Below are 9,550 nucleotides of genomic sequence, written 5' to 3'. Positions count from 1 at the left end.
TTTTGAAGAAGAACATATTCACCCGTTTTGGGACACCGAGAGCCATAATCAGTGACGGAGGCACTCACTTCTGTAATCGAGATTTTGAGAAGCTACTCGCAAAGTATGATGTGCGTCACAAGGTGGCAACACTGTATCATCCGCAGACAAGTGGCCAGGTGGAAGTGTCTAATAGAGAGATAAAGAGTGTATTGACAAAAACAGTAAACGCCACAAGAACTGATTGGGCGAAGAAGCTAGATGATGCACTCAGGGCTTATAGAACTGCTTTTAAAAGACCAATTGGTGTGTCACCATACAAGTTGGTGTTTGGGAAGGCTTGCCACTTTCTAGTGGAACTTGAACACAAAGCTTGGTGGGCACTGAAACAACTGAACCTAGACATTGAGGCTGCGGGCACAACAAGAATCATTGAATTGCATGAGCTCGGCGAGTTCAGACATCTTGCTTTTGAGAGCACAAGGTTGTACAAGGAGAGAATGAAGAGGTTGCATGACCAGAACATTGTTGAGCGACATTTCAAACCCGGGGACATGGTATTGCTCTACAAATCAAGATTACGGTTGTTCCCTGGTAAGCTTAAGTCACGATGGTCTGGTCCATTTCGAGTGGTCGAAGTATTCCCCTCAGGAGCTGTGGAAATTGCCTCGGAGAAAGACTCGCACACATTTAGAGTCAATGGGCAGCGATTGAAGCTATATATAGGTATGAGTGAACCAAAAGAAGTGACAGAGATCCAACTGACGGAACCTCAAAGCGAGCGAGCCTTAAATGCGCTTTTTCTGTCGTGCCACGACGTTAAATCAGGCGCTACGTGGGAGGAAACCCACGAATGTTGTTGGTAGTGTGTTCTTGTAACTTCATTAAAAAAATAAAAAAAAGAGCGTCAGCACCGCGACCGCGGTGAGAGGCGAGGATTTTGCCTCAGAACTGGGCAGTCCACCGCGACCACAGTGGGACCGCGGTAGGACCGCGGTGAATGAAGAGTATACTGCCTCGTGACATTTAACCCACCGCGGCCGCGGTAGGACCGCGGTCGACCGCTGTGGGTTCCAGGTATTTATTTATTTATTTATTTTTTTTTTAATTTTTTTTCGTTTTCTTTTCTTTCTCTTTTCTTCTTCTTTAATTTTAGAACCCCTAACTAAACAATACCCTACCCCCCCCCCCTAAAAAAAAACAAAACATCCTCTCCCCCTAAATTCTAAATCCCTCTTTCTCTCTAAACCCTAACCCCCCAAATCCCTCTCTTCTTCTTCTTCTTCTTCACTCATCCCACTTCCTTCATCTCCATTCCTCTCACTAGTCTTCCATCAAGGTATAATACTCACCTCTCCCTTCTCTTTTCTTTTGTATTGTGTTGTAGTTTATGTTAGTTTCATGTTGTNTCGCCTGAGCTAATCAAGGGCCACTACTTCCCTTCGCTAATCACTCGGCTGTGCCGTCTTGCTAGAGTCCCTGAGGACCTTCGAGTTGATGGAAAATTGCCCCTGAAAGCCCCGTTCCGGGCAAAAAAAATTGGACTCGAGGGACGAGAGCCGATGGTGGATGTTGATGACTCAGATGCTGAATCAGATGATGATGATGATGCTGAGGCGGCTGAGGTCCCCCCACCTCCGCGAGTTGACGAGGCAGGCCCTCCACAGCCACGCCGGAGCACCCGCATGACAACTTTGGAGCAGGAGATGGCTGGGTTGCGTACCTCAGTCACTGATTTGGGTGCCCGTGTAGATGCGGTGGCTGACCGGCAAGTGAAGTCGGAAAAGAAATTCTTAGGCTGGATGAGAGCTCTGGGTCGTGCTTGCAATGTGAACTCAGACACCGTCTCTGATCAGGAGTGATCCTTCAAGGAAGTCCCTTTACCTCACTGTTCTTTAAATTTTTAAGCCATGAGGACATGTCTTCATTTTAAGTGTGGGGTGGGGGATACTTCATTGTATGTATGTAATTGTAACAATTGACTGTTTGATTTTGTTTTGTTTTGTTGTGCTTTGATTGGTTTGATGTTTGAGTAATAGTTCATTATGTAAGTTAAAATAGTAAGTGACTTGTCCCGACGACGGATCTCTTTCGGCGGGGTTCTTGAGGGACTAAGTCGAGAAAAAAAAAATGGGATATGGAGACTCTTCCTGATGACGGATCCTTTGGACAATTTTCTTGAGAGAAGTTAGTCTAGAGAAAATAACAAAAAGATTTTTTTTTATTTTTCTTTCATTTTTAGGTAGTGTAGTAACTCCCCCTTGGTTTTTCTTTGGGCCACGGTTCTTTTCCAAGGGTTTATCTTGAACCGGGTGTAGGTAGTTTTTGTTCATTTTGTTTCTTTTTAGTTTCTAGATTAGGATTAATGGGCTACGAGCTAAAATCGAAGGAAAAACCCTTAGCGGTGATACACTTGAACACTATAGACACTAGAGTGTAACGCTTAGTCTCAATGGTTGAATCGTGCTAAAGTACCTTAAAATTGTATGTTTGTATCTAACTTGAACACTCAAAAGAGAATGTCTTGATAAACCAATCCGGAGTGAGTCATGTGCCATGTGTGTGTGAGTTTTACTGTATTCCATGATTCACATTTGATGCCTAGAACTTGCCCTGTGTGTTTGCAAAACGAAATAGTAGTTTCATTCAGTTTTAGAAGTGATATAGGCATTTCTTTGTTGAGCCAGACATATAAAGTAAACCCACCTGAATGTAATACATCTTAGTTAACCCCGTTGAGCCTATAAGCCTGTTTCTTTGGCAACCACATTGCGAACCTTACCCAATTGTTTGAATAGCCTGCTGCTTGAACCCTCTTACCTCCCATAAGCACTTGAAAGGTATTGAAATTATGCAAAAGAAAAAGTGTGGGGTGGGTGGTTTGGTTTTTGAGTGGAACCATTGAAACAGAGAAAAGGTGCAGAATTTTGAGGAGTAAAAGAAGAAACACCACGAAAAAAAAAAAGACAAAAAAAATGTTATAAATAAATGTAGTAATTGATAAGTGGTGGTTTGTTACAACTGCACCTAATGGATGGGGATGTTTAAATTAAATGTGGTGGAGTGTTTGGTTGACATAAGTATGGTCTTGAAGGTTAATGTACTTGTATTAAAAGTGCTTAGAGAGGTTAGTCACTATATCTAAATATATCCTACCCGTACCTTAGCCTACATTACAACAAGTGAAGTCCTATTGATCTTAGACTGAGTGAGCTCGATTAGTAGAGTATTACACTACGGGCAAGCCTATGGTGCATCTTTGTGGCATGTGAATGTTCTCTTTAAGAGTAAGCGAATTCTGTCTATCTAAGTTCCTAATTGTTCTAAATATCATTATATGTGGGACTACTCTCTTGTGTGATGTGAGCGCATGTGATTCACAAAGGAAATGTAAGTCTTGACTCTTGTATAGAGTGGTTTGAGTAAATGCGAATGGTGCATGGTACGAAAGATTTGACTCTTGAGGTAAAGGTTGTTCACTAGCAGGTGCAACTTTGGTAAAATGTTCAAGGCGTGAGTCGTTAAGGGAAAAGCTTAGGGAAGGAACTTTGATGGAGTGTGGTGGATTGCTCGAGGACTAGCAATGATTTAAGTGTGGGGTGTTGATATTAGGCTATATAGATGATATTTACACCTTAATATTACCATGCTTTATAGTAAAATTGCCAGCAAAATACTCTAAATGGTGTTCTTTTGTTTCGCAGGGAATATTCCAAGTGAGGAAGCACCACGAGTGGTTTGGAGGCAATAATGTGAAGAAAACTCCCACTCAAGAAGTACCCGAGCACAAAGAAGCGAAAAAATGGCCTGGACAAATTCCACCGCGATCGCGGTGGAACCGCGGTAGATTAAACCTCCAGGCAGAATGGTCAGCTCCCAACGCGGTTGAGCCGCGGTCCTGCCGCGACCGCGGTGCACTGTTCACACGTCAGAAAAATTGGGGACCAAAGTGTAAATTCTAGAAAACTTGTTCCAAACCCTTATAAGCTATAGGAACTCGCCCAAGATTATTTTTAAGCTTGTTTTAGACTACTTTTGGAGAAAGAACAAGTGTGAGAAGATCAACCAAACATTAGAGTTTTTCTATCTCTTTTATCTTCTTGCAATTACCCATTATGAATAATTTAGTAGTTTTATCTAGTTTTGCCATGAGTAGCTAATTCCTTTGACCTATTGAAGGATGAACTTCTTGATTATGTTAATATAGTTTGCCAGTTTAATCTCTATTTGTTCAACTACGTGCTTGTTTTAGTTAATTAACAGGATCCTCAATTAGTTGTGCCTATTTAGTGTGCATAACTCGAGAGAGAGTGCATATTTAGGTAATTGTTGAATAACGCCACTCCCAAAGTATAAGAGGGATCTATAACTGTGGGTTTAAAGGCGGGATTAGGGATAACGAAGCCTTGGGTGCAATCTAAAGTGAGCTGTAATAAACAAAGCTAGCTAGCGTATCTCGAGAGAGTGCGTCTAGTAAATTATCGTACTCACTCGGGAGAGATTTACGGTAAGAGGAGCGCTCATGATTGATAGAGATGATTTGGTGATTCTATGTGAAGCATAACCGGAAGGGATTTCATCAATAGGGGAAATCATAACCTTAGAACCTTCTCTTAATTGTTTACAACTTAATCATATTTAATTTTCAGCTGTTTATTTATTGTCATTCGTAGTTAGTAGAAATACCATCAATTGTTATTCATAACGTTTGGGAAGTGACTCCGCGGAATTTAGTAAGTCTAACAAAAGTAATTGATAGGTTAATTCCTTGTGGGTTCGACTCTGGGCTAAATACTCTGATTATATTTGCAACGTCCGCGTGTCCTTTTTTTAAGGCATAGTTGGGCGTGATCAGCGGTCCTTGCATCGCAGAAGCGGCTCAGGTAAGCCAGGCCAGGAACCGCAAAAGCGGCTCCCAAGCCGCAGATGTGGCTTCGCAGATGCAGCTTGGAGACCGCAGATTTGATTATGTGTCCACTACAATATCTTGCTCATCACTACCTTCATGTAGTCACATTCCACATATAAATGATCCCTAGACTCTTCTGCTTTGTGACATAGGTTACACTTGGTCTCAATCTCCATACCCCATTTTTTCAGCCTATCTGATGTTAGAAGTTTGTTCTGCATTTGTAACCAAAGAGTGAATCTAGCTTTTGGTCTTCCAACATTTCCAAACATCAAACATTTCCATAAGATTCGAGGTTGTTCTCCCAGCAAATGAAGATAGATTTGTTTAATGACACTTTTGCATGTGTAGATATTTATACTTTCCTGCTCTAAGATATTCTTTGCCTCCATAATTTTCCTCACTATAACGACCTGACCAGTCATTTTGAGCTCTGGCATTTCGTTCGGCAGTTGGGGCCATGAGCAGCTCCACATCAGGTATTATGACTTGTACGCATGGTCGGAATTGAATTCCAGAAAGTTCGGAGTTGATTTGGAGAGAGAATTCTCATTTCAGAAGCTTTAAATCGAAACAATTGGCTAAGATTGGATTTTTGAGTAAACGGCCTCAGAATCAGGATTTGAAGGTACCATCAGGTTTGTATTATGATTTCGGACTTGGGCATATGTTCGGATCGGGTTTTGGAAGACCCGGGAACATTTTGGCACCTATTGCGGAAGTTAGTATTTTTGGAAGAATTTCATAAGTTTGGGTTGAAGTGCATTTTAGTGTTATTGATGTCCGTTTGGGGTTGGATTCTGATTTCGGAAGTTGGAGTAGGTCCGTAATGTCGAATATGACTTGTGTGCAAAATTTGAGGTCAATCGAACGTGATTTGATAGGTTTCGGCATAGAATGTAGAAGTTTGAAATTCTAAAGTTCATTAAGCTTGGATTGGAGGTCGATTCATGATTTTAGCGTTGTTTGATGTGATTTGAGGCCTCGTAGGTTTGCATTATGTAATGGGATTGGTTGGTATGACTGATTGGGGTCCCAAGGGCCTCGGGTGGATTTCGGATGGTTAACGGATCAAATTTGGAATTTGAAGAAGGATTGCAGCAGCTGGTATCTAGTGTAACCGCACCTGCGAGGTTTTGGCCGCAGGTGCAGAGCCACAGAAGCGGCCAAGGGGGCGCAGATGCGGTTGAGAATGGAGAAGGCTGGGACCGCAGATGCGGTCATGTAGCCGCAGAAGTGGGACCGCACCTGCGGAAGGAGAAGCGCAGAAGCAGAAGGAGAGGGCCTAATGAAGGACCGCAGATGCGGTAGTGTGGCCGCACCTGCGAAACCACATGAGCGATCAGGTGAACGCAGGTGCGGAAAAGCTGGGGGCAGTGAGTTGTTTTAAAGTCGGGATTTGGCCATATTCTTTCATCTTTCTCTTGTTTGGACGATTTTTGGAGAGCTTCAAGTGGGGGTTTTTCATCATCAACGACAAGGTAAGCTAACCCCACCTATTTTGAGTTAAAATATATTGATTATGTATGGATTTTAGCATGTAAATTGGTAGAAATTTGGGGGTTTGAGGAAAACCTAGAAAATTGGTATTCTTGGATTATGACCACGATTTTGGGCATGAAATTAAGAGTAAATTGCATANAAAGAGATATATCAGCAGCACTTATGCAAACTTGCATCTTCTCTATATATCATTCTCTCCACTAATACACTGTTTCATTCTCTCCCTGAGCTCCAAGAGCCACCTAAACCCCTAATTCCTACTTTCGCCCCCACTCCCTTCCCCTACCCCCCCCCCCCTCAAACCCACCCACCCACCTCTTATCTTTTTGGTGAAAGATTCTTCATAATTCTTGAATTTTCTTCCCACTTGTACAAATGGTTCTTGATTCAATGTTATATTGAAAGAATTCCTTATGGTTAATCCTAGTGAAGATGGGAAAAGTTAAATTGTTCTTCTTCATCTTCAATTATTGATAAAGACCTTAAACTTTCCACATTTAGTGGCCCCTTCTCAATTTAAACATTTATATTTTAGGCGTAAGCAAATCCAAAATTTCAATTCTATAGGTTTAATTTTTATGTTCTTACCGCTAAAATCATGAAAATATGGCTTCATATTCTAATATTTTTTGAAATTTCAGTGATCTTCACACACACACTACATACTTTGTGTCAATAATGCATGAACCCGATAATTATACTTTCCATCCGCCACTGGTCTACACAACTTGACTTGCGACTTAAGTTAACACACAAAAATATAAGAAACTGTACTAGTTTCAACAGTGTTACTATAGTTTCTCTTATAAGTCATGAATTAGTATATTTACACTAAAGTTTTTGATAAAATGATTTAAGTTGCTCTTAACAACAACAGACTACAACTTTCGACACATATCCCAAAAATGGACGGCTAAGATATGAACAGCTAGCTAGTTTCTATTACTTCAATAATCATGTCCATATTTATATTCATAAGCAATAACGATCCGTACACTTTGTTCGTTTTACACGTTTTAGCTCATTGTTTTAGCACGACAGTCTAAGACTTGTTAATTTACTTATATATTCAACATATTTTTATATAGAATCTGTTTAATTAGTGAGTTATAATATGCTCGAACCAATAAGGATTTACTACATTATAAATATAAGAAATTATCAAGAAGAAAAATGGAGAAAACAGCGAGGCCATTGAGTGGGGAACATTGAAATTGCATTAAGGTGTTAAGGCTAATAAGGAAAAGTTAAAAGGCACTGAGTATTAGTTTTAGTGGATGCTTTATTTGAGGCCTTCGATAGGGACATAACCACAAAGCCAAATGTTGATGAAAATATAAATAGTGAGAGCACTTCAATTATAATATTTTAGTCAATTAAATATATCCACACATATTTTTATATATATGGAACTGCTTTAATTTTGGTGGGTGGGTGGGTCTTATTTTATAAATAATAAGTTTCTTACAAGACCCAATAATTTGAGAACATATTCGTATGATTTTGAAATAAGTTTGGAGCTTCAACGTTTATATATCTATATTTAAGATGAAAACCAGTAACTTTTCAATTGAAAGTACCTAATAGTTTGGTTTTTTTTAGAAAAAAGATATATTTATTTCAACATTGATTCATATATTCTTTTGGTATTACAAACTATGCCATGGTAAAAGTTTAGTATTTATCAACTTTATTCAGTATGGTTAATTAACTTATGATCATATTAGCATTTCGGTTTAACTTATGAATTTCATCTTTTATAGGCGTTGACGTAGCCACATACAATGAAGGGATAATGGTCAATTGAACATTCTTCATCATAAAATTATACTGTATATATAGGTCAAAAATACTTTTTATATATTTCGCTACGATCATAAAATATACCGTGTATATAGGACATGAATATTATATTCTATCTTAGTGGTGCCAACTTGGAGCTATGCTACTAGTATATAGTACTCAATATTCCAGTTTAGTTAATTAATCAAATAAAGTTTAAATCAAGATTTGAGAAATAGCCAATTGTTTGGAGTATATATGGACTTAATGAATCATAAGCCACATACAATCTAATAATGAACCATTCTCCAATTGAACTTTTGTTTTAACAAAGCACAGATATAGAAGCCATAAGATAATTTTTTTATAAAAAGTATTACACACAGTGTAAGCACTAATATTGCTGAAGTCACACAATTAGTTAAAGCATATATAAATAGAAAAATTCTTGTCTGGTCCCAACTGAAATTAATGTTGCAAAAGGTCAACATAATTAGTAGTTGTAAAATCTGAAATGTGTAGCAAGTTTGGGCTGTTTTGGTTCATTTGCTGAAAAAGATAAGTATTTAAAACTGAACTTGGATTTTTTTTTTTTTTTTTTTTTTGTAGAACTTAAAGTAGTGTTTGGCATGAATTTCACTTATAAAAAACAATTTCAAAAAATGAGTAGAGACCATTGTTTTCACTTGATCAAATAAGCTTCATGTTCCAAACAATATTCCCATAAAATAATACATGAAAAGGGAACTAATAAGGGAAAATAACACTATATAGTCACTCTCAAAATAATAGCTGAAAAATTATATATTTTGAATAGATATACATTATCTGTGTTATATACGAAAATTATTACTTTTTTGACTACCGAATATAAATAATTTTTGAGCAGGCTAAAAATGAAAAAAAAACCCTTAACTAATTTTTTTTGTAAATCCTTCAAAAGAAAACGAAAACGGTCTGAAAAAAAATGCTATCAAATGAAACCGACTGAACTATTTTTTTTCTTAAAAGAATGAACTCATTTGGAAATTTTTGTGTGAAGAAACAGATTAAACTGGGCCAAGCCCATTTTTAATATGGGCGCAAAAAAAGGTGGTGGTTTAGTTAGAGAAGCCCATCAGGCGTTACTGGACTTGGAAAGCACCGGCCCGTTATCCTTCCACTGCACAGAGCGGGAGCTGTTCATTGCTCTGTGAAACCAGCCTCACGCAGTCCGCCACACTTTAGGGACCAAGCAGCCCATGCTTTCGCTTGGGCCACATGACCCAACCCTATGCTTGGATAGGGCAGGCCAGAAATTAGCCCACCAAGCCCAACCTTCAGAGACGGCTCAACATTCCACCACCTTAATGCCCCCACTTGGGTTACAAGCCCCCG

The sequence above is a fragment of the Nicotiana attenuata genome, chromosome 9 (genome assembly GCF_001879085.1).
Source record: "Nicotiana attenuata strain UT chromosome 9, NIATTr2, whole genome shotgun sequence".
Lineage (NCBI taxonomy): Eukaryota > Viridiplantae > Streptophyta > Magnoliopsida > Solanales > Solanaceae > Nicotiana > Nicotiana attenuata.
This window is presented reverse-complemented; position numbering follows the sequence as displayed.